This window comes from Pteropus alecto, unplaced genomic scaffold, assembly GCF_000325575.1.
Source record: "Pteropus alecto unplaced genomic scaffold, ASM32557v1 scaffold164, whole genome shotgun sequence".
Lineage (NCBI taxonomy): Eukaryota > Metazoa > Chordata > Mammalia > Chiroptera > Pteropodidae > Pteropus > Pteropus alecto.
In genome coordinates, this window is record NW_006439568.1 from 16569307 (window position 1) to 16595613 (window position 26307).

A 26307-nucleotide genomic window follows, 5' to 3' on the forward strand; every position below is an offset into this window, starting at 1 on the left:
AATGCCTGTCATTAACCTCACTTTATCTCATCATATAGACATTGTATCACCTTATATCATCACAAAAAGAAGGGAGAGTACAGTATAGTAAGGTATTTTTAAGAGAGACAACATCCATATATCTTTTGTTATATTATTTTTATTTTTCTATTTATTATTGTTAATCTCTTACTGTACATAATTTATAAATTAACTTTATCATAGATATACTTGTATAAGAAAAAAAAACATAGTATAGATAGGGTTTGGTTACTTTCTGTGGTTTCAGGCATCTATTGGGGGTCTTGATATGTATCCCCTACAGATAAGAGAAGACCACTGTAATCATTTTACTATGCTTCAATTAATGGGGTGAGAATATTCCTTTCATTTTTCACTAGAAATAGCATTATATAACCATTTTTATTTATATTTTATTACTGACATTCAAAATTATTTCATTCCCTCAATATAAATTAGTTATTTATACATTTTATACATATGTCTATTGAGACTCTTGGGGCTTTTTTAAAAAATATTTTTATGAGCTCTTTAATATAATATGAATAAGACTATCAATATTTGCCACAAGTACTTTTACTCAACTTGTTTTCCACCATTTTCATTTTAGCTGAACACATTTTTTATTATCTAAACAGTTTATATGCAGTCACATTTATTAAGCAGAACATCTGTTTGATTTTTGAGATGAGAAAAGAAAGAAACAGAAGGACTTATTCTAAAGGTCATGATTCTGAAAATTATTGTCAGTCACCTTTGGTTCATGGGGCACTTCCTGGAGAGTGGCGGAAGAAGCATTGCTTTCTCTGCATGGCATGCCTCTCCATATGACTCTGGCATAATCCATTGATAGGTATCTCATTAATTCACTGTTTTTCTGGTAAACTCATTCTCAAGGAGCTATGCTCAAGATTCCAATTCCAGTGAATTGAGCATTAGATCAAGTCTCTCTGTATTTTTTTAAAAACCCAAACACCTTAGGAGCTATGATAGTCTCTATTCTAGACTTCGATTTGTCTTCATCTAGGAGGAGCATCTTTTAACAACTCATTTGATGGGTTAACTGGAAGAACCTAGTCGGATAATGTAAGCAAAAGCACATTTTTCAATCGTAATTCTTCCTCTCATTTACCTGGTTGAATGAGAGCACCTCGATTTATCTTGAGAAAGTTTATGGTGACTAATCTCCTGAATATTTCTTAGTAGGAGGGTGCCTGCTTGTGCCTTCTAAAATACATACTTCACCATTAATTTAGGATTTTAGTTCTTAAGACTTTTTTAGACATCATCCTCACCTATTCAAGTGCCTCTCATACGTGTCTCTTTTTTTTTTCTTTCTTTCAAGAAGGGAAATATATTTAATTACTCCTTAGTGGTTTATCTGTCTGTACAACTGAAGTGTTCTCATGGCTGTATGCTTCTAGGTTGGCTGTGTAGACATATAACCACTGATAATTCCCCTCCACCCCCATTTCAAACTAGCAGGCAAATAGAAATAGAGGCACATACCCTGCGAGCTGTCTACTTCTTATTATTAATTTAAGATAGGACTAGTGATAAATATGATTTTATTCTTTTCTTAAAATATCTGTCTGGTTGTGGTATTGATAAAAAAAATATTGATCAAAATATAACAATACAGTTCATTTGGGAGAGGAATCAACTTCAGTGAGAGAATAATTTTAGTCTTGTGGTTTGAAATAATATATAATCATATTAATTTAGTCCAGAAATAAGTTGAAATTATGTGTTATCCCCCATTATCCCTAAATACACATCATGGGCTATAATAACTTGCAGTTTTCTTCTGCCATGAAAGCAAAACTTTCTAACTGAAAACTTTAGAATCATATAACCTATATTTTATTGCCATGGGTGGGGGTGTCTTAAGTATGAAAATTTCAAACTGGCATTTTCTCTAGAATGTAGACGAGGGCTCACTTTTCAGATATGACCTTATCCTGAACTTTTCAGAAATAGCACAATCAACTAAATATATTTGACCATATCAGTTTACTGAAATTTGAAGCTATCTCTCTGTATCTATCCCTATCTATATCTATATATCTATACCTATAGACATATCTCAGGTATTATCAGGAAAATGATAATCCAAAGCTTCAAGTATTTATAACCTCTGCACATGGAAACACAACTATTGTTGTTACTAATTGAAAATGTTATTATCAGTTCCTGTGCAAGTCTTCCTTTCATATGCAAAAACACTGGCAGATTAAAATATAAAAACATATGAACTAATGTTAAATTCCCCTAGAGTATACGGTTAACCTATATCTGCTTTCAGTAGAGAGAAGGAAAACAATTACCAACTTTGTTTCAGGTAATTGCTATGGCTACAGTTACCAGGAAAAACAAATTCTGCAAAAGCAAACTCCAAATAATGATGGTGTTTCTTCCTTCGGTGAATTCCATAGAATAGGTATTTGACAAAGGTCCCACACAGTACCACCACAGCACACCATGCTATACCAACATATTCTCACCAGATCCACGCTTAATAACTCAGAGAAATAAAACAATAGAAATTCTTCAGAGCAAGAATATGAACCAACAGGTCCTAACCGTTTGATGTTTGATGATACCAAACTTTAAGAAGTTTACTGTTTTTATGAAAGTGCTTTCATAAACTTTAATATGCAGATTTGTACATTTTGCTAGTGACATTTTTAAATAAATGTTTCACAGATTTAATTTATAAATCTAAGTTTTGACAGGCTGAGGAAAAAACCCTCCAAAAGGGAAATATGTCCACCATTTATTGTGAATACTCTTATGCCTAAAACCATTCTGTAGAGAATACCATTTTGCAAGCACACTTGGCCCAAACATCTGTGCTCTATTGTATTTTTCTGAATAAATCAACCCATTCAGGGACTACAAAATAAGAATTCATACAAAAGTATATGTAAAGAAGACAAATTTCTTTTTTGAAAAGCTCTTCCATCCATGATGAAGCTATTAAAAGAAGGTTTGAGTTAACAATAAAGAACAGGGGTAGTTATGTGGGTATCTGTGGTGGGAAGGCCCAGACAAGTGGTGGTGAGGTTAGATTGATGGAGACCCAGTGACCAGACAGACCACAAGGATGTCCTCTGGGGGCTTATTTGAATACAAATAAAGAGAAGATTTACACAGATGTGCCAAAGATTCATGGTAAACAGTTGGCAGACATTTCAGTTAGTGAGAAAAGCATGATGCCAGGGTGTTCTGGGGTTACAAGAGGCCAGGATGAGCATGGGGCTGGGGGTGAAAAGGCATAAGCAGCAGGCAGCACACAGAAGTATAAGAAGTATAGCTATAGCATGTAGCAGGGAAGGCATGTTCAGGAATAAATCTCATACATCGAAGAGCCTGATTCTAGAGAAACTGGGATAATAGGAGAGTCATAAAACCAGGAGTAAGACACAAATGACCCTGCTTCTAAAGTCAAAGTGCCCTAAAAGGATTTTCAAAAATGCTATGGGGGCACTTTTCCCCAAGCAGTCTATATCAGAACTTGCTTGGAGTAAGGGTGTGAGCCCTTTTAAAATTATTCTAACCCTGTCCAGCTTCCTCTCTATTGTAGCGAGCCATTGTCACTGATAGGAAAGCTGCTTCTTGCACAGGTGTGTTGGGATAAATTTTTTTAAAAAAAGGTGTGTTGGGACAAATTAAGGCAAAACGCTAAAAACCACTGAAATAGGGGCTCAGTACCAGAGACAGAATTGCATTTAGGTCAATCTTGATGCTGAGCTGTGAGCACCAAACTGCTGGTTATAACAGGAAACTCATGAACCTTGGAATCAAGTTGGCTGGAGTTCAATTGTCAGTCTGACACATACCATGGGCATGTTTTTAAACTCACTGACTCTCATTTTTTTATGACCAGGTATTTAGAGAAAAGTGTACATCTGGTGGTCCGACATGGGATTCTAGAAGCACACTTTCTTTACCGTAGCTCTTCAGTGGTTTATAAATCCTTCCCGTTACCTGTCCATAATCTGTCCTTTCCCAGCCAACTGGAAATATTCCCCCAGTCTAATTCTCTGGGGATGGGACTCAGGCAGAGGATGATGTGATGAGAACAAAGGAAATTGATGAAATATGAATTGAGAGTTAGATGGGAGAATAATGACCATGAATATGGGCTCTCAGCAAGTCAGAGGACTGAGGTGCTGGGGGACCTGGGGCCCATCTTGTGTAAACCCCAAGAGGCAATTGCACTGAAATGGCCAGAGGCAGATGACTTCCTTTGTGTTCTTCTCACGTTCCTAGCCACCACCTGCCATCTTGATGAGGGTCTCTTTATCCCTCTCCTCTTTGGTTCTCTGAAGATAAGCTATTGTTTCAAACATTAAAAAATAACACAAATATATAATTACAAATCAAGATACATGCTAAGTAAGAAAAGAAGAGAATGCAGTGAGAGAAGATAATGGGGATCTGATTTAAGTACAGGGTGGGGTTGAGAAGTGGGAGGTAGAATAAGCAGAAGTTAAGTGTGTAAAGAATAGAAGGAAAGAGGTTTCTAGGCAGAGAGAAAAGCAAGACTTCTGTTGCAGCATCACTGAGACAGTAACTCTGAGAAGCGTTATCAGCGTCTGTCTCTGTTATCAAGAAAGCAAACAGGCTTTAGAACCAATTTACCTATAAATGATCTAATGCTTACAAATTTAAAATAAAATAAAACCATAACTTAGATTCTTAAAGAATGAGACTAAATCAGCAATACATAATGAGAACTCACAATATTTTAAATAGTAATTATATAGACATAATCATTTCCATCGTGATCTAACTTGTTTCTATCTCTTTTCCCAGGTCTCAACAAAGGGAAAAGAGAAGATAAAAAAGGTAAGAAGTCTCACTAATGTTCTAAACTGTCTTCTCCCCAAGTTCAACCTGCCACTGATGTTTGAGGAATTCAGACCTCACATTCCTCCAGAACAGTGCTGGAAATCCCGTGTAGACCATCTCACACGTGCTCCATGAGCAACGACTCAGCCTTTTGCATTTTCTTCCGGCTAATGAACCCCAAAGCACTGGCTCTCCTGCTGGGGTTGGCCACAGGCTGATGGGCATCAAAGGAAGGCTGTGCCATCCTGCAATATTTGTCGTGAGGCAATTAATTTGTTATGTCTTATATCAGGGCCTCTGCTGACTACACTTAGGAGTGGCTTTTGTTACTATAGAAGCTTCTGGCATTATTTCTCATTATACAAATAAGTATATTAATCATAAATAAGATGATACCTTAAACAGTATCAATATGCTTGTCCTCTTGCCTCTCTGAATATAAGATCTTCAACCCATTTACTCAAAGCACCCATTAGCCTCAGGGGACATTTGTATATTATGCAAAAAAAGAACAAAGTAGTACCTGGCTTCTGCGATAAAAACAGACTATTGTTATGACAGTAGAATTTGCAGGTTCCATGGAGCCTTTACTCCCCTTTTATGTTATGATGAGTATGCTCAGGGGGCTCACTGTGGTGTGGAGGATGTGCTCCATCTGGGTCAAGTGAATGTAAAGAAAAGATAGAATAAGAGAGAAAAAGAATAAATGCCCAAGCCTCCCTAGGCCTAGGATGTTTGTGGGAAGAAGAAGAGAAGAAAAAAATGAGCGTTAGACAGATATCTTCTGACGTCCTCTTTGTGGTGAAAAGAAGAGAACATTCCAGAGTTGGGAGGGAAACACTGAAGGCAGAGAAGGGCTCTGCTCTCCCCACATCAAGGCCCCTAGAAAGAAATCGTCTCAGAAACGTCCTCCAGTCACCATGGTGAGAAGTGGTCACAGCAACTTGGCAATGTTGGGTCGTCAAGCAGAGGAAGGCCTCAAGGGTTAACTTTCTGGAGTCACCCTGGGTTTCAAAGCAATTGAGACTTTGGCTGGGGAGCTTGCACACTGTATGATAATATGACTATGTACCAAGGGTTACTGAGCAGCCCGTAAGACCCAACACTGACTAAAGTTAGACCCTGCAAGGTCTATACACAAGCAGAAGTCAATGTCCCTCTCATTGGCCAGGAGAATTTCTTAGCCCTGGCCATACTGAGAAAGATCAGCTTATGAGCATTGCCAGCTCCAGATGACTAGAGGATGAGCAGCACCAGCTGGATGAGGGACATTGTCCTAGAGCCCAATGTGACAGCATTGAGCCTGAGGACCTGACCCTTCTCATGAATTTAAGGTTGTGTGCTTGGCACCTCTTTCTCTATATGCTCAGACATGACACTGACTTAAGGAGAGAGTGACAAGAGGTGGTATTTCAATGACTATTTTATGACATTGAAATGGACTACTTAAATGAGACTAATATTGATACCAGATGATTTATTTATTCTTATTATTATTTGATTATGTGTGTGTGGTAGAGGGAGAAGATGGTGGATAGTATGAGCACCTCATGTCAAAAATTAGGCTTTTTCATCTTTGTATCTCTTCCAGTACCTGACCCATGCCTCTACATGTAAAGGGAGCTTAGAACAAAAATTACCTATAAATAAATAATGGATAAATAGATATTTTAAAATTTCAATTGTTCACAAAATCCTAGAGAGCAGTTTACAGTATCTTAAAGTTATCCACTTATTTCTACACTTCCTAACTCAGTGCTCCAGAGATATAAATCACCTTCGGTAAGAAGGAACCAAGTCTGGATTTCCAAACTTGAAGAATTTTTCTCTGTTTCCCAATTATTTCTGTGTTGGAAGGAGGCATCACATCTAGTTTGAGAAACCCTGGCTATAAGAGATTTTCAGTCAACACACAAAGGTTCACAGGGGTTTTTCCTTCCAAGAATAATCTCCCGGGGCCCTATTCAACAATAAATATTGCCCAACTTCCCTGTGCAGAAGTCAGTGTAAGGCCGCAAACACTAAGGAAATTGCCTCTGCATCCAGCCGGCTGATTTGGCAGGCCAGGAGCCAAGGCACAAAGGAGGCCTGTCTCTGTTTGTTTCCCTCATACTTTTCCTTCTCTCTGAGCAGTAAGCCATGGAAAGTTACGGAAAAGCCTGGGAAGAATGTGTTAGAGACTCTCTCTTCCCGCAGACCCACTAATTACGAAGAACCAAAGTTTTTGCCTAACTGACTAGGCAGTCATGATTCTGACCACTGGACATACTGCAAACACGGGCTTCTGTAAACCTCCCTCGAAAGGGCGTCTGGGAGAGAGGCCTCAGAGTCTTCACTCACTTCGTTTCATTGTCAGGCTCCTCCCAGCAAAATTAAAGACAACAGACATTTTAGGACACTTTGCCCTTGTTACCCAGTAGAATCCAAGGGGACATTCTCCTTCTAGCGTCATAGAAGATGCACCCAAATAAGTATTTTGTTATCTTAAAAGGACAAAAGACCAGAGACTTAGCTTGTGATTCTAATATGAATAAGCCACTGACTTCTATATGACATGGGTTAGGGCCCTCTCCTTCTCTGGGGCTGAATGTCCATCCTGAAAAAAATATCTTGTTTGAAAATTTGTCATTCAGACTAGTTTTTAAATTATTAACTGGATGTAAATCCTGACATTTTAGCCTGTGTTACACATTTTTTTCCAAGAGCATTTTTAAGTGATTTTCTAAAATTCATTTCTTCAGTTAATTAGATCGATTCCATAAATAAAAACTTACCTTCACAAGCTGTTTCGATACATCAAGATAAAATCTATGCAGGAAATGTAGGATAAATATTTGATTCTTTCCCATTACCATACATTGTATCATCAAAGCCATGAGCTGTGATTTATTCAGAGTTGTTTATAATTTTCTCTTTGGAGTTCTGAGTATCTGTCTCTTCTATGTAATTGTGTTTGCATGCTAAAGGAAGCAGAATCTACTGTATTGGTGGTATCAAGCTGAAATACGATATTTGCTGGAACTGGCCTTGGTCCACTTACTAATTTCTGAATTTTTTGGAAAAGCTAATAGTTTTGTTAACCGGAAGGCTCTCAGACTGTAAAACCTTCTTTCTGAGCAATAAAAACATATTCAAATAATCTAGGTAGCCTCAATAAGAGAAATGATGTATTTTTTAATGAGGAAATAATGAGATCAGTGAGATACTAAGATACCAGCTCAAAAATGGTGAGTTGGTGTTAAGAAATGCCATGAAAGAGAGGCTGCCATACACATTTAATAGTATATGTACAAAATGATGTATATGTACAATTCGAACTAAGTGGGCAAAAATGTATGTCAATTTGTTTGAAAATTGTAACAGAGGGAGAACATGTTTTTAGATATTTTAACAAAAGCGTACTATTTATAATTTTAGAAATATTAGCTTTTATATACTGTAAACCAGTGGTCCCCAACCTTTTTGGCACCAGAGACCGGTGCTCCCATGAGAATCTAATACGTGACGATCTGAGATGGAGCTGAGGTAGTGATGCTAGTGCTGGGGAGCAGCTGCAAATACAAATGAAGCTTTGCTTGTTTGCCTGCCTCTCACTTCTGTGTGGCCTGGTTCCTAACAGGCCATAGACCAGTACCAGCTTGTGGCCCTGGAGTTGGGGATCCTGCTCTACATGTACTACTCTATTATCAATAACCACTTGGTTTTACTAAGTTCTCAAGAATGTCTAGGTTAGCAACATTCTACACCTACACTCAGGTCAAACAAGTGCAAATATCTAACAGAAATCAATAAAGAACATAACATATGGAACTATTACTTTTCCAGCTACAGGTGATTATATTCAGAAAAGAATGCAATAATTCCTTTAATGTTAAATGTACTTAAATGTCCATTTTCCACCTTTGTCTCTTGCCAGAAGCACAATAATTATTCCAGATCTGGGTCATGTAATAAACGTCTGGGAATAGTTTACTCGCTTGAGCTGTTTCTCATACTGAGACATGGAACATGTGGTATTCCACCATCTGGGTCCTTTATATGTAACTTTCCTAGCTCTCCACCAGAGTTAGTCAGTCACGTGCTCTGAAATACAATAATGCAAATAATAAGACATTATTTCGCCTTTGGCTCAATCTATTATTCAAGGAGCCTATGGAAGTCAATTAAATTGTTCATTTGAAGTAAGATTGAAAAAACGCTTTGTTGGAAAATAATGCAGAAAGTGCATTTATATTTTAAATTTCTAAAACTATTCCAAAAGTATTAGGAGTTTACAGCTCGATGGTAATCCTCTGACAAAAAACAAGTAGAAGGGGGAGATTTAGGAATCGAACAATCACATTTTAACATGTAACCAGGGTGGGTGATGAGAGCATATTAGGAATGAAAAAAAGTCAAATACTAACAGATGTGGACTGTTTTACAAAGTACAAACCTAATAGGCATCCACAAAAAAGAAAAAAAAAAAAAGAAAGAAAGAAAAAAAAAAAAGAACCATGGGAATGAGAAGCTACACAGAGTTTCCTGAGATTGTTTTAGTCTATATTTAAGCAGGCTAGGCTCAGCCAAATTTCCTGAGAAATTTATATTGGCCTGACCAACCTGAATGCCTAATAAATAGGTCTTAAATGTATAGTAAAGTGGTTGACCCAGTGGGTAGAAGCAGGGACTGGAAATACTATAGAGGACACAGTTTAAGTGCTGGAATATACAACACTGTATATATTATATTACACAGCGTACTCTAGAAAATGAGAAAGCTGTTCCTTTCAGATATTTCTCTGTGGATTACAGTCCTGAGAATGGATTTCCTTGAGTTTCTCCCCTGACACTCACCCCAGGTCTAGTCTGATCATGGCTACACATAACCTACCAAGTAGGTGATTGCTTTGGAACTATCACCTGGTTTTACCAATCAGTCACTAGAACTCTCACAAGATAATTCCTCACGAAGAGCCTAACACTGTTCTTCAAGAGTTTGCTATGACCTGTAGGGTGCTCATGTGATCTTGCCCCAGCTTCTCTCACCAAGCTCAAGTGGGGACACTCTGAATTATCATCCAGCTACAATGGATTTCTGTCTCTAAATACAGGCTTTTTCCTGCTATCTTATTTTCTCTCTGCCTGAAATGTCTTTCTCCACATTCTTTGCATATTCCAGTTGGTCTCATTCTTTCAAGTCAGCTTAAATATAACTCTTCAGAGAAGTTTCTTCTGAACACTAAGTAGAATGTTTCTACTTTAAGTAGAAAGAAACCAGTCACTGTTAGTATCTATATAAGCAACCCATTACTCTCCTGATTATGACTGTGTTTGCTTGTTTACTGTTGGTTTCCCTCACCAGAATGTAAACTGGGCCAGGAAGCATTCTGTCTTGTTTGTTGTTGCATCTCAAGTGCCTACGACAGCTTCTAAAACATGGTAGGCCTCAGCATAATGTTGTTAAATAATGAATGAAGAGAAGAGTGAAAAAGGCTTCGTAGTGAAATAAAGAGATGAGAGGAGAGAAGTACATGTGCAGAGTAAAGAAGAGGAGAGAGAATTAGGACAAGAGATTGTTTATTTCCTGTGGGTCATTTTCAAACCTTTATTCTCCCTCACCCCAAACCTAAGTGGACAAGATGAAGGTGTGTGTTAGCATGTCCCAGGATACTCTGGGGATACAACTGTGGCGTTTGCCCTTAGGAAGGCTAGGACAATTAGAGAGGAATATCTAGAATGCTACTAAAACAAAAATCTTCACTCGAGCAACTGAGGCCTCTTGACTCACTCATAGATAGGTTACTTTCGTCATCTACCCTGTTTATAAATTGGGAAATTCAGCTAGAATATTAAAGCTCGAACATCTTAAGTGTGTTAACTCAAATGATTAATGAAAATGGAAGACAAAAATTGGAACAAGATTTGTTAGAAGACAGGAAAAGGTAAAAACTCTGCTTAGTATATCCATATTATTAAACTTCTGGGAATGGAATAAGTTTAGAGATGCATCTGTGAGAAGGTAAGAGTTAGAGCCGGAATGTGGCTGGAAATAACCATATGGTGGTGAGTAGTCAGATCCCCCCACTTGCAGAGCACCTACCATCACTCTGTTGGTTGGTTGATGACCTCAGTTAAGCTATATTGGTGCAAGACAGTGAGAATGACTGTTTCCACTGCTACTGAGGATGGAGCAGCTTTTTCCTGCTGTCTATTAAGTGGAACTTGGACTGTAAAACAATAGCAACAAAAAGAGAGTAGACAACTTAAGCATTTTCCCATAAACACAGGGCTTTCATTCATCCTTGCCAAGGCTCTAAGTCAGTCTGTACTGAGCAGCAAGCTGAAACCCGCTGGGCTGACAGCTGCTGCTGTCCGGGAGCCCATTGTGGACCTAAGGAGAATAATGCTCCCCACTTCATTAAGGGCTTAAAATAAAGCAGAATCACCACTTTGGAGATACAGAATGTGTCGGCCTGGGGGTGGTGGTGCCGAGGTCACTGCTTGTGATCTTCTTGGGTCAGATGGTAATCAAGGCCTTCAGAAGATATGTTAACCAAGCCATATTCAGTTTATCGATTTTAATTATTTTTATGTTTACTAGACAGAAGATGGATAGATGAATTTTCCAAAATTTTTTTTTGCTTCTTCACTGATTTCAGAAAATTAAATATGAATTTCCAGAACTTGAAAAATATTTCTAAAATAATACTTACTCAAGAGATCATAGGTCTCCTAGACTGGCATACTTGTGGTCCTGAATATCTAGGGGCATGCAGGGTTCAAGGACCATTATCAGAAACTCCATTTCCATCCCCTTAGGCCCACGGTGGTGGTAGAACTTCAGAAATAGTTTCAACACACATTTTTACAAATGACATTCGTCAGCCAGAGAAAAGATTACCCAAATAATGTAATTACAAAAGTTTTCTGGGATGTAGTTCCCAGAGATTTATCTTGCTTTTTGACAAAGGATTCTTAAACACATGTAATAATTTACCATCTACAAAGACCGTGTGTCATCAGAAACAATTTATGAAGCAGTAGGAGGTAGTATGTGGCAGTATATTAAACAGTTCTCAAATACATAAACAGCTGGGGTTCTATTTTTCACATGCAAGAAATTTAAGTTACTGTTAGTCATCTCATGAACTTTAAAGGAAAATGGATACCATATTAATGACATGGGAGCACTGAAAGATACAGCAACACCTTATGAATACATCTAAGAGACTAGATAACATTTTAATGTGTATTTTGTTATAGAGTGGTCATTGAAAATTGACAAACTACTTCCATTTTTCACAGAGGGATACAGATGGACCAGGATGTTCTAACTTCTTCCTATTTTTTAAAATCACTTATTAAATATTTGTTGACATCTATATACCAGGCACTGTGCTAGGAACTAGGTATATAAAAATAAGAAAAAGACAAGATTCATGCCCTCATGCAACTAGTTCTCAGAGTAAGCGGACTAATTTGCATCTTTAATATTGTAATTATGTCTATGAAAAGTGCCCCCAATAAGAAACAAGTGGCACCAAAAGAACTAGTAACTGGATATTCTGACTTAATCTGAAAGGTCAAATGAGGGTTCTCTGACGAAGTGACATTAATCTGATTTATGAAGGATGAATAGTATTCGATAAAGTAGAAAAGGAAGAGCATTCCAGGCAAAGGGGCAACATGTGCAGAAGACTTGAAATGGAAAGAAGCTTAGCAATTTTAATAACCAAAGGAGGGCCATAGTGTCTGGAACATCAAAAGCCAGAAGGAGAGTGATGGGAAATGAAGGTATTAATGTAAGCAGGATCTTGCTGATTTTTTATGTTAAAAATTTGGGATTTTATCTTTAAAGTCAATGGGAAGCTTTTGAAGTATTTGATATGCTGAAACGCTATGATTAGAAATGCATTTTTTAACATCTACTTTCTTTTTTTTGCTATTAAAAACTGGATTTAAGAGGGAAGCAAGAATGTTATGTGGAGAGATGCATTTAGCAGCTATTGCAAAAGCCCAGAAGAGAGATAATAGTAGCATGAACTTGGTGGTAGTGGCAGTGGAAATGGAAAAAAAGTAGGTGCCTCTGCACTAGAATGAAGAATATTTGATTCAGAATGGGTTTCAGTAAATATTTGTTGAATGAATGACTGATTGGTTTTGCATGTAAGAAGAGAGAAGAATCAAGGATACCTCTTACATTAGTTTAATTGACATTAAACTTAATATGCATATAGTTGTTCTCTATTGAAAGTGTTGTCCACAGAACCACCAGCAGCAGCATCACCTGAGAACTTGTTAGAAGTACGGAATCTCTGGCCTCAACTCAGACCTACTAAGAATGGGGCTATTAGTGAGATTTCCAGGTGATATCTATGCACATGAAGGTTTGAGAAGTGTTCCAAAGTAGGGCGGCATTGGGGCTGAGGTACACGTGATAATAAGAGAGCAGATTAGAATCAAAACCAAAAAAAGGAAATGCAAGGACATATTTAAATTATACATGGATCAAGAATAAAGACCTATTCAAGGTGGACTTGAGTACATACTCAGATGAGGCTTTTTATGGAAACTCATCACTGACATAAGCAAGTTAAATTCTCACATTGCAAACAATAATAAGACAATGCTGGTGATGACTGTTTCTCTGCCTCATAATGAAAACAATAATAGCAACTATAATAATAATCATAGTTATGGCGATAACTAAGACATATTTTACAGTTACTCAGTGCTTCTTTTATATACTTTTTCTGATGGAGAAATTCAAGTTAAAGGAAAAGCCCTAAAGAGTATGAGGGAGGAAATGACTTTGTATTTTATGGTATATGCAACAAAATGATGAAATTCTTCTTTCTTCCCATGCATTTTGATAGAGGCTAATGAAAAAAAAACAAAAAACTAAGATCAATACTAAAGCTCTGTATAATAAGCTCACAAAATCTGTATGCTCTGTGTACAGAAAAATCATGTTCTCTATAGAGCAAGTACAGAAATATTGGAACATAGGAAAGATGTGTGTCCAGGATTGCTATATCATTATGAATTCCGATAGAAAGAAAATGCCAAAAATAGTTCTTAGCTATAGTCTAACTCAAAGCACCATGCAACCAAGATTACAAGGCTCTTACCATTATACATTAGATCAGTTCCATACACCCAAAAGCGTAGGGGGCAGGGCTGGGAAGCCACTATATTACATGTATCCTTAATATATTGCCAAAAATAGACAGGGTTCAGTTGTGCTCAGTGGCTCCTGAGGTTACAGAACATCATTCTTTTCCAAAGTTCCAGCTGGCAGTTACTTTCCCTTACTCTCATCTGCTCTTTTTTATATTCATGCACATGACAGCAGAGTTACCGAATCAGCCTGTGCAATCTTGCAATTATTGTTTTCAGAAAAATGCGCATGACAATTATTACATCAACAACTGAATAATTCAAAGCAGTCAGTTAATATTAATGTCATGTGTGCATAACTTAAGACAGGAGCAGCAAGAATGTTACGAGTCCTAAAATTTGACCTTCAGGAAAGAATGAAAAAGATGACTTGTTTGACCTTGGAAACAGGAGGCTGGGGGAGAAATTAGAAGATGAAGAATATATGAGACAGACTTTAAAGGGAGAAGGTTTATGTCATGGTCAACTGGGCAACAGAGGAACACAGTGCAAATGAGCTCTAAGGAGCACAACAGAAGTTGAAAATAAAGGGTGAAGGGATTAGAGAGCCCTGGCGTAGTGGTTAACACAGGGCTTTGGATTTCAATATTCTTGGATTTAAATCCTGGCTCTACCTATTAGAATAAAACTGACCTGAAGACCATGGAAACCATGGAGTGCTGTTTTTGTGATGGTTTCAAGAGGGTTAGAGCATGAAAAGTGGGGATTCAATTATTCGAATGCTCTTGTAGTAGAAGGTTGGAAAACATAATCTTAGCCTCTGTTTTGTATTGATTTTGATTTTCTCCATTACTTAGTAAATTCACTTTTTTTATGATTTAGTGCCTTTTCTTTTTATTTGATTTGAGCACTAGCTCTGAAATCACACTGCCTGGGTTTGAGTCCCATGTTTGAATATTTACTAGTTATTCATTCTCTTGGAGTCTCAGGTCTCATACTTGTATAATAGAAATCATAATAGTATCTATCTTGTATGGTTTTTGAAGGATTAAATAAAACCTCTCAGGCTGATTGGCAGATAGTAAACTCTCAATAAGCGAAAGCTCTTAATTATCATTCCTGATCTGAGTGGAGCACTCCCTAAGCCCTGTGAAGAATTCAAAGATGAATCGGATAGTAAACCTGAACTGTAATAGCTTTCGGTGTCAAGTAGGAAAAATAAGACAGTACTTCAAATGACCATGGTAAAGAGAAGTAAATCTGCCTCAGGAAAGATACAGGTAACAATTTGGGCATTTAAAGGGGAGAACTGGTTTGAAAGGAACAAGAAAGATATGGGGGGAATTTACAGAGAAGGTGATATTTGAACCAGATTTAGTAACATAAAAAGAGTTTGGCCAGCTGGAGGTGGGGGTGGCATAGGGTGATGAGAGACAAGCGGATAAGGCATTCGCAGCTAAGAGGACAGGGTGGGCATTCATTTTGCAGCATTTTTAGGTTCTAGTGCTTACCTGAAGATTTGTTTCAACAAATTTTCCTTCTTGAGATATTCTAACAGTTTACTAAATTTTCGGCAGTCAATCCGCCTCTCACAAACCAGCCTCAAAAGCAGAAACACATTATTTGTTAAGAAATATCAACCATTTCAGTGAAATATCGTGGCCTAGTGTTGGTGCAACCCTCCTCAGTTTTCATTGTTATTCCATTATTGGATTTGCTTCCATGTTTTATTGTTTAATCATCTACATTGTGCAAGAATAGTAGATTATTCATGATTGTTAACAGAGGAAGAAAAACCTCAAATATTTAAAAAAACCTATTTAGATTCTAAGCAAGTACAAAACTCAAAATACATCTTTTTGAAACTAATGTTTTATTTCACACCTTGATTCAAATTAATATTGAGAAAATCATGAGCATCAACAAATTAAAGACGTTAGAGAAAAATGAATTTGTTTTTGAGACACATAGAACTTATTGGGATTAAAATAGTGGAGGAAAACATTCTTGGCAAAATATATTCTTCATTTTCCTTCAGGAAGTTAGCTCGGAAACTTTTACATAACTATAAGAGAGTGACTCCCAGACAAAGTTGTTTTCTTTCCCCTCCCCTCCTGCTAATACATATAGTTTATAAAATTATACATTTATATAAATCTGTTACATTCGTGCATTCCAATCAAAACACTAAGTGTGTAGCATGGAGATTTAAATTCTTAATTCCACCATGGGGGTTTCATTTTCTGAAACTTTGCTGATTATTAGCCAGTCAGAATTTAGTACAAGGAAGGGGAGGATGGCATCACTTCACCAGCTTGACAAAATCAATTCAAGCAGGCTCATAGAGAAACAGAAGTAGACATAGATTAAAGTAGCCCACCCTGGGGAGTCACACCTTCAGCCAAGGTGCCCAAATGAATCATATGCTTCCCTGACCCACATAAAATCAGCAGACAGGTTCTCAGTGAAACCATTCACTTTGCCCATAAGCAATGTTCCTCCTTCTTTTCCCTCTGGATTATGGTGTTGTAAATTATCCAGAATTAAATCTGATGCATGATCACATTTCCTATGACAAATAAAATTAATAATTCCATCAGAACTAATATGAACTCAATACAAATTCAATAGAGTCCTCTGTTTGATTTATATTTCCATCAATGATATTATAACACCTTTTCTCCTTTCTACTTTTGAGATAGAATTTAATTTTTTTAATAAGAGGTTCACTGAATTTCTTAAGTAGGATAATGTTCAGATTTATGGTGAATATAATGTCTTGAGAGGCACATTTTGTTGAAAATGTTAAAGAAAGTACTTCTGTGAGGTTGGCCTGTGGGAAAAGGAAGGTCCTGCTCTCATCTGTGTGCCATATGAACTGATAGTGAATAACCGTGGTATATGATGCATTTATTCACACATCAGAAGTGATAGCTACCTCTGAAATCACATTGTCTAAGGGAAACCACATTGAGAATTATGAGATTGCAGCAGCATACTGAGGTTTATCTAACTCAGGTGAGGACAGAACTCTTCACTGGGGACTTCATTTTATGAAATTATCAATGAATTCTAATTTTTGGGTCATGAGAAATGCCGAGTATAGAGAAAGGAATGCTTTTCCTGGTGTCGAACAGAAGATACAATTTTCTTCTTTCTTTTTTTAATCCATTACAGGAAGACAGTATGCACAGTGGAGAGAATGTGAACATTAGAGTCAGAATTAGCTGTTTTTATGTCCCAGCTCTGCTACCTATAAGAATCCTGGTCTTGAGTAAGTTAGTTATTTCTCTGAATTTTACTTCCTTAGATACCTGAGATAGAAATGATAATATCTTGAAAGATAATTATAGATGAGAGATAATACAATCATCTGTGTATCCAAAGTCATACTAGATGTCACAAAACTACAGGAACTTGGGAGTCTCCCATCCTATAACGATACAGATTTCATTGTCTCTTGCTCAGCTGCTCATTATGGAGGACTTGTAGTTTATCTGAGTCTCATCTAGTTACTGACATCCCCAGAGAGATCTCCCCAACACTTCTAACATCCAGTGCTTTTCTCATCAATATCCTCCAAACTGAAGCCTTCGCTGTGTCAGCGCTGCTACGTACTTTATGAGTAGGCTGATAAATGTGCTGATTGTTGGCTTCCAGTGCTGCTCAGATGGAACACTCAAAGGTATTTGAGCCACTGTCTCCTCCTGAGTCCTCATTGCACTAAGGCCAGGATGAGAGCCACTCAGAAGTCAGAAGAGAGTCTCTTTCTCTTACTGTGTCACAATATGTCATCTGGGCCCCAAAGCTGCTTGTGCCGACCTGGTTTTCAGTTACTAACAAAACCAGTTTCTTTACCTTTTGCTTATAGCTCCTCTCACTGTAAAGCTCTGAGTGATTCACCCAGGCCATAGAGGCCAGCTGTGTGACCTTGAGCAAATTACTTAACATTTCTATATCTCAGTATCCTACTATATTAAAAGGCATTATAATAATATCTACTCACAGGGTTGTTGTCATAGCCACATACATCAATGTATGGAAAACACATATTGTAAGTACTACGCAAGTGTCAGCAGTTATTAGAACTTTTATTATTCTCAGAGTTGTTCTAGAATGTAGACCCTGGGAGCAAGAGGGAATTGTTGGAAGAGGTTAAATGATGACTCAAGCTATTTAATTGAAATATTAATAGGAGACTTGATTTATACTGTACCTTAAACTGGTAAAGTTATCTCCAATCAAAAGATACAGTTTCAAAAGAATAAAATATGCTGGAAACATAAAAGAAAACAAATTTGTTCTAGGGATGGTTAAGGGCGAAGAGAGATTCATGTTGGAGTTAGTGTTTCCAGAAGACTTGGAAAAATTAGAGTGACTTTGAAAGAAGAGAAGATGAGATGGTAAAGCCAGATTGAGAGCAAGTCATGAGTACAGAAACAGGCATGAAAACCAAGCATGTTAGACAATGGTGAATGGTACATGGGGGTAATGGAAGCAAGAGAATGCTGAAGGCTCTAGCTTGAAAAGTAAGCTAGCGTTGCAGATGGTATTGAATGACACGCTCGAAAGTTTAGACTTATTTTTAAGGGAATAATAAACACCAAAAGTTTTTGTAAATAGAGCCCTTGATCATTTAGATATTTTCAAACTGTGCTCACTTTTAGAAATTATATTTTAAATCCCTAAAACTGCCTTTTATGTTCTAAATTTACATATTTGTATCCCATGTAATAAGTTACTTTTATGGTTGTAGTTCTTGCCGTATAATATATAAGTATGTTGGCATTTGACCACAGAAATTATAAAAAATTATATGTTATGTTTTATTGTATTTTACTTTTATTGTTTTATAAATGGAAATATTGTCCCCCCTCAAGTGCTATTAGTGATAACAAGCAAAGATCTCATGAACTTAATAAACTTGAGATAAAGATGGAACTCATTAGGCTGAACACAGAGACTCATCAAACCTAAGCCTGTTGACTACATGGGGAATTAGGAAGGAAAAAAACAAAGTGAAAGAACACATGCTAAAGACTATATAAAAGATGAATCTCAATGGGGAATTTGTGATCAATTTTTAGTCCTTCAGCAAGAAAGTTTTCCTTATAGTACATAATTCCATTGGTGGCTTGTACATATTTACTTTTGGTAAGTTTTCAGGAGTATTATTATGTAAGAAAATAGAGCACTATCTAAGGCTGATGTTTAGAGTGTTAACTCGGAGAGCTATATGGGTAAGGGAGAACACAGTTGGGAAACGGAGGAAGACTTCGTTATAGCCCAAATTAAAGGTGATGGAGATCTAAGGCAAAGGCAGAGAGAATAAACAGAGATTCTATAGCAGCTGCTCAAGGAAAGGGAAAAAGGCAGCCAGAAAGAAAAGGAATTGGAGTGATAATTGCGGTCTAACTCTTTCCAAGACATTTCATGAGGTTTGCATAAGCTTGAAACTAATACCAGGTAAGGACAAACGAATGGAAAATTACAGCTCAACCTTGTGTGTATTGTACATACACACAAAAATTCTAGGAAAATATTGGCAAACCAAAGATAACAGTACATAAAAAAAATTATGGCTGTGTTGGATTTATCCAAGAAGTGAAAGAATGTTTTCATATTTTTTAAAAAATTAATATATATCACCACATTATCAAATTTAAAAAATAATTATCTCAATCTGTGTAGAAAATGCCTTTGATTAAATTCAGAGTCCATTCATAATAATATTTACAATAAAAATTTTATCAAAATAATTATAGGAGAAAATTTACTTAACCTGATCTATCAGTCAGGATCTAATCAGGAGACAGAAACCACACAGCAATTTGAACCGGGGAAGTTTAATACAAAGAATTTTTAACTATAATAAACTATTGGGATAAGTGAGGGATTGATTAGTGAGAAATAAAGAGAATGCTAAAGAATGTAGCATATATAAGAAGCAGCATTGCTTCTAGGGTTGAGCTACAGTGCCCAAAAGAGACCCTCCTCCTTCTATCCCCAACTGAGATCCAGATTTCCTTAAAAAGAGGGCTGAGAAGTTATTGTAGTGTTATACCAGTGGAATTTGCTGGAAATCTGCCCTCTAGAAATTGCCAAAAGCCTACTCTAGGACTTTGAGGAAAGCCATTCTTGAAGGGATGTCTTGCTGGAGGAACTATGCAATGAAACAATGCAAGGTGGCTGCCCATGGATGCCACTAGCCACTGGTTGCTGCTGACCTCCATGCACTGCTGGATCCTGGAGCTGAAGAAGCAGCCTGTGCTGCAGGAGCTGGATGCTGGGAAGCTGCACGTACCCCAGGAGCCTCATGTTAGAGAAGCTGCCTGTGCTACAGGAGCCTTGCCCTGGAGAAGCTATTGTGCTTCAAGAGCTGGACACTGGAAAAGCTACCTGTACTGAAGGAGCTGGCACTGGAGAACCCCAGTGAGCTGCAGGAGTATGCCCAATGAGCGCTCCTCACCAGAAGGGATAACCCATGTTATCTTTATTGCCCTCTACTGTCAAAGTTTAGCAACATGCCAACTGTCAAAGCAAAAATATATAAAGGGCCCATCTCCATTTTCACAGAGTAGGCAATAAGGTATGTACTTGGAGCTGAGAGGAAATAAATTGACAACCAGTACAGTTAGTAATAGAAATCTAATAATAATATAAAGCAACTATTGTAATTTATTTGAAAGCATTGCCTTTAAAATCAAGGACAGGACAATGATTCTAGCTATTATTGCTTCTATTCAACATTCAACTGGAAACTGAAACCAGTAAAATTAGAAATGAAATGAAACATATAAACATTGTAATCAAAGAAAAGTAAATGCTTATATGTGTATGAGAAACATAAGAAGAGATATAGTAACTAGAAAATTAGAATTTATAGAGATTTTAACCTATGCTGCCAGATCAAGAGCTCATATTTTTAATCACCTTTATATGTTGTTTTAAAAATAATTTTCAAAGACATTTAGGGCTTTAAATATTTTCAGACTCCATGCTAGTAAGGCTGGAGAAAGTACTCTGAGTGTTCTCCCACAGACATGGAATTTCATTAAATCAGTACACAATTAATACTGACACACACAGATACACAATGCCCACACTCATAAACATGAATGCAAAAAAGAAAGAACTGGGAAACGGATTACAGTATCCATGGGATAGTGGCTTGATTTTCATTTCATCTAGATATCTGATGTAGTGCTTATTTTCGTGGTCTGGATTCAATCTGCAACTTCAACATTTAATGAATATTCAGAGTTCTTGCTATGGGTCAATTTCTTAAGATGCTCTGGAAACAAGTGTAGGAAAGGCAAAGCTGTTGTTCTATTCAACTCACACTCATATTGGAGAAGTGCTGTGAAGAAAGTAAAATAAATCAATGACTTGGTGTCTTGGTGGGCTTAGCAAAAGTCCTATTCCAATATCAAGTCAATACATATTAGAGTGCTGTCATCAATCTCATGCATTTAAGTACTGGTTAGAAAGTTAAATTTAAGAAAGCATCCCTTGCCCAAAAGCACACTCCAGCCCATCACTTTCAGAATTATGTAATGAAAAATGGGTTCTTGAATAAGCATACCTTGATTTGGAGTCTTGTCCCACTACTTACTAGCTGTTCATGAGATCTGTAAAATTGGGATAATAACAATGATAATAGGTATCTTAATACATAACATAATGTATAATCGCATAAGGTGGCTATCAGGGTTGAAAGAAACATGACATTTAAAGTGCTGAGCACAGTTCCTGGAAGATAGTCAGTATTCAATAATTATTGAAGATAGTAATGATGAGTATTTTTATTTTTATTAAAAAGCCGTACAACTGGAATCACAAGAAGCTATATAGCTTGAATCCTATCAAAAACTTGCAGCCAATCTAGTGACACACCTATCAGTTACTGAGCTGAGTGAATAAATTTGTGAGTCTGTATCCAGCTAAGATTTAAAGGGAACTTTGTTAAAAAAATCATTAAAGTTAGGGAAATGGAGTTATACACGTTTCTCACCATTCAGTGTAAGCTGTCCAAATTTAGTGAAAACACATTTGTGGGCAAGCTTTCATAGAACTGTAGTTTAGATTTACACAAAACTATACATTTTCAAAGCACATTATGATTATTCACCACATAACCATGACAGGAAGCCAAAGCTGTAAGTCAGCTTTATATGGGAAATGCTGACAAATTCACTCCAATGAACACATTAAAGGTGATTCTAGAAGTTTAGGGGAAAAAGAAAATAAAATTCTAAAAATACTTGTGTAATATTTTTATTTTTTGTTGAATTGTCATTTTGTGGTGATCATTTGGGTGAGGAGTGTAGTTAAGATTATAGAAGTTACCTCATAAGTCTTTTGCCAGCATCGGATACCAAGGAATGGCTATTGGTGTCAAAATAAAATTAAAGAGGAGAAGAGAGAGACAGGGGGAGGAAGGGAGCCATGGAAGGAGGATGAGAGAGAAAGAGAGAGAAATTCATTAGGTGTCTTCCATTCAAAGCTGCTTCATAGCATCATTGTAAATTGAATTATTTTTCTTTCTTTCTCACACTCCAGACTTTCTCTCATTCCCCTTCTCTTACCCTACTCTTTCTATATCTTCTGACTCTTCTCCAAACTAGGTTTCTTATGTTACCTCTGACATTTCATTTATTTTCTACTTGTTACTAGAAAAGAAAGATCCATACAGGTCAGCAGAGAATCTAAATATTTGTGTGCTCTTCCTTTATACATATAACACAACTAAAACTTTGCATAGAAGGGAGAATTAAGTAAATTGTCCGTAGGCATTGTTATATATAAAATATAGACTCATAGAAGCATGGCAATGGACCTAGTTATTTTACCTGTGCAGTAGTTCTGCTCTTTTCTCATACCACCTTGAAGTTTGCCTTTTCCCATTGTGTGCATCTTGGTGAGAAGCAGCTTCTGCTTCCTATTATAGAGTCATGGAGATCATCAGATAACCCCTCTCCTTGCCCCAGAGCGTTCTGTGGGTAGAAGGTGATATAAGCCAGGCCAATGAGATGCTCTCTCCCTGGACCTGAATAAATGATGCAAAGATATGAGTGATGGTCACAGGTATTCTTTACCACCATAGTGGTGACAAGCTACCTAATTTTCTATAGTATGCCGTTCCATCTGTGAGCTACAGATGTGAACCAAGGAAACCCCTTAAAATAAAATAGATTTTTGTTGCTTATCATCAAAAACTGAATTTTGCAATTGCTCATTAAAAATGCTCTTGGAAATTCTATTTTAGGAAAATACATAAATAAGTCATCTGGCCACCTGGAAGACAGGGTTCAGAAAAATTAACTTTCTCTTGTACACCATCACACTCCCAGAAAAACTGACAATGGATCTGGAACACACTGAGGTTTTATCAATAGAGGGATGTTCAGACATCAGCCAGGGTGGATTGGGCTGGATGCTTTAAGGAAAGGAAGTCACAGCAAACAGAGAAAAGTCAATTCTAAAAAAAAACAAAAACAGATTTTTTAAAATGCTAAGCAAAGAATATAGGATATGGTAAATAATTTTTAAGTTCCTAGAGGCTGGCTTTTGATTACTAAAATTTAAATTGCTGTATGTCACAAATAGCATCAAGAATAATGCATATAATGAAAGAGCCAGTTTTTCTACCCTAAAGTTGTTAAAAAAAAAAAAAAAATCAGGGTTGAGGCAGGAGAAGAAGACCCTGAGAAGAGAGCGATAGAGACAAAGGTTGGGTCATTCTCTGGAGCACCTCAGGCCATTTTCTCCATATTGTCTCCATTCCAAAAGAGGCTAAGATCAGAGAGCAGACTTCGTGTGCCCAGCCTATGAGTGAGCCTAAGGGGACAGGAAGTCTTCCTGTGATCCTCACACCCAGGGGTCTTATCCGAGCACTAGACACAGTAGCACAGTTTCTGGGCAGAGGGATGGATGTGCTTCCCCAAGTTTTGATGGTATTGGAGAGAATCAGAAAGTTTCTCTGGTTTTTAGAAGGATGCAGGATTGATTCTTCTGAGGAGCTAAGAGGATGTAGTGTGCATGGACCAGTGCGTGCACATCAGATGGAAATTTGCCTTCTCCACAGATGCCACTGGAGACATGCTGAAACATAAAGAAAAGTGGAAAATGACCTTTCAATAGATGTCAGAATGGACACATGAGGAACCGGGACCTTATTCCTGAACTCCCCCAAAGCCAAACTCATTAAGCCACGATGTTGCATAAGCACACGACCATGCAGATCATTTCAGCTGAAAAGAGAGGAATGAGGTGAAGGAAAATCACTAATCTGACTGAGCTTCCTTGGCATTGGGAAGGTTACATTTTCTGCCATCAGAGAGGATGGCAGCTAAAGAGAGAATCTTTTAAATTGTAGAAAAATAAGAAAAATTATATTTTCAAATGAACAAATTATGGATCAAAAAAAGTGTGCCTACTAACCAAGAGTATCACTTACTTGGTTAAAACTCTTCAACATCTGATAGAAATCTCTTGCATTTACCTGCTCAGAATCCATCCCCTTTTGTTCTGCTGGGAACACTTCAACTTTCCTTTGGGAAAGCCCTTCATCGCCATTCTCTCCATAGTGCTCCTGTGACACTGACCTATCCCCCTGGCCGTAGGGGTGAGCAAATCATTCAGGCACCGCAGATCACACTGAGTTCATGACAATCCAGAACAATGAGTTACCTTAAGGGATTTTCACTGTAATCATTGAAAAACAGGTTGTGTGGAGACGATAGCAGCTGTCTTTATCATGTTAAGCTCGCCTGAGAGTGGAACCAAAAGAGGAAAAAAGATGGAGAAACAAAAATTATCCTGAAGTCATGATCGTCGAAGGTCTGAATCCAGTTCTGCTGGGATCACGTTTACCCTTTGAATATGTTTTGATGATACGCAACAACATTTTTATTCTATTATTTAAGTAAAATTTGTGGACTTGTAACTAAAAGAGCCGTAATAGAGATAAATTCTCTTTAAAGTCAAAACTAAAATCCAAACTCCTTAGCATGACCTACCAGTCTCTAAATTATCAGCTCCTTGTCCGACTCTGCAACCCCTTACTAGATAGCCTTACCCATCCTCTCTAACAAAGCTCTGCTCACACTAGGTTGTCCACTCTCTCCCTTCTAGCTCTCCTGTCAGTGCTTCACGTGGCCGGCTCCTCATCCTCTAGGCCCCAGCTCAATAAAAAGAACATCTCTTGACTAATTCCTTATCTCCCCACCTCAGATTTCATTTCATCACCCAGTTTATTTTCTCCAGGAGAACGATCAGTGTTTGAAGTAATCTTGTCTTCTTAATATTTCACCTTTTTATCGTCTCCTTTCTCCAACCAGAATGTTGGCTCCATGAGGGCAGACGCCTTGTCATCCAGAGCAGCCCGCAGTGCCTGCCCTTTGGTAGGCATGTAATGAATACTTCTGGGACAGATCCATGAATTTCACTTTTATATTCAGCAATTACATAATCCTTACTACAATGCCAGGCACTGTCTTAAGGTTTTCTAATTAATTCTCGTAACTTGTGAGGTTGGAATTTATATTATGCACGTTTGACTGACTACTAGCTGAGCCACATAAAGGTTAGGCCACACACCCAAGCGGGAGAGCTAAGTAAGAGTCACATCTGGCAGCTGGTTCCTGACTCATTTTCCCCCATCCTGTGTGCCATGACTTCTGAATGACTTATTGAATGATTTGATGAACATGTTGGCCACTAAAACCCTGATTTTCTCTAGGCAGGCTGAAAAGTAGAGTTCTGAACTTAAGAAGCAAAGACTGAGTACAGCATGACTCAGCTCGGATGTCAGCTCTGAGTCCAGCCAGCGGCTGCAGTAGTGACCTTCTCACAGCCGCAGCACTGAGCATGCTGGAAAGGGCTGCTAACCTGCAGTGGCGGGTTATGAGTGCTTATAAAATATTTTACATCTATTTACTATTGTTATATAACTTTGGTCAGTTGAAAAGATATCAATTAGCTCATTCATGGGGAAAGATTGCAAGGGCTCTCAATGAGGAAAGACCTCAAAGGCATATTTTTATCGTTCTTTATAAAGCATTCATGACAATTTATAAAGTTTGTTCAACCATTTTATAGTTACTGCTGTTGGATTTTTGGAGCATATTTCAAATCCTACTCCCTCATTTTCTTTAAAAAATTTACAATCTTTATGGTCTGACATTACTAATCATCTGGAAGTAAGATGAATCATAATAGAAAGGATGTTCTTCATTTAATCTTCAAAGCCAGTTTTATGTTAACCAACATTAAAAAGCTGTGGGTATATTCATTTCTTTCCATCGAGAACATTAGTCTTCCCTTGTTACAGATCACTTTTTTTTT

General features: G+C 37.4%; 2 long non-coding RNA genes across 7 annotated transcripts in view; one reads left to right on the plus strand and one right to left on the minus strand.

Annotated features, from left to right (window-relative positions):
• LOC112483580 overlaps positions 1-26307 on the plus strand; it is a 50505-nt gene that overhangs the window by 17383 nt on the left and 6815 nt on the right. The window contains exon 2 of the long non-coding RNA XR_003047713.1: positions 4822-4854. This is a non-coding gene — a long non-coding RNA (uncharacterized LOC112483580). The remainder of the gene's footprint in view (positions 1-4821; positions 4855-26307) is intronic.
• Positions 15814-25485, minus strand: LOC102886923. 6 transcript variants are annotated; one of them, XR_003047711.1, is made up of 6 exons: positions 25274-25485; positions 24419-24731; positions 22812-23008; positions 22309-22347; positions 21545-21590; positions 15814-21319 (listed from the first exon to the last, which is right to left on the minus strand). It is a non-coding gene; the product is annotated as an uncharacterized LOC102886923 (long non-coding RNA). The 6 variants fall into 6 exon arrangements; XR_001517300.2 differs by having other exon boundaries at positions 22812-22955; positions 24464-24731; positions 25274-25482; XR_001517299.2 differs by having other exon boundaries at positions 24464-24731; positions 25190-25482.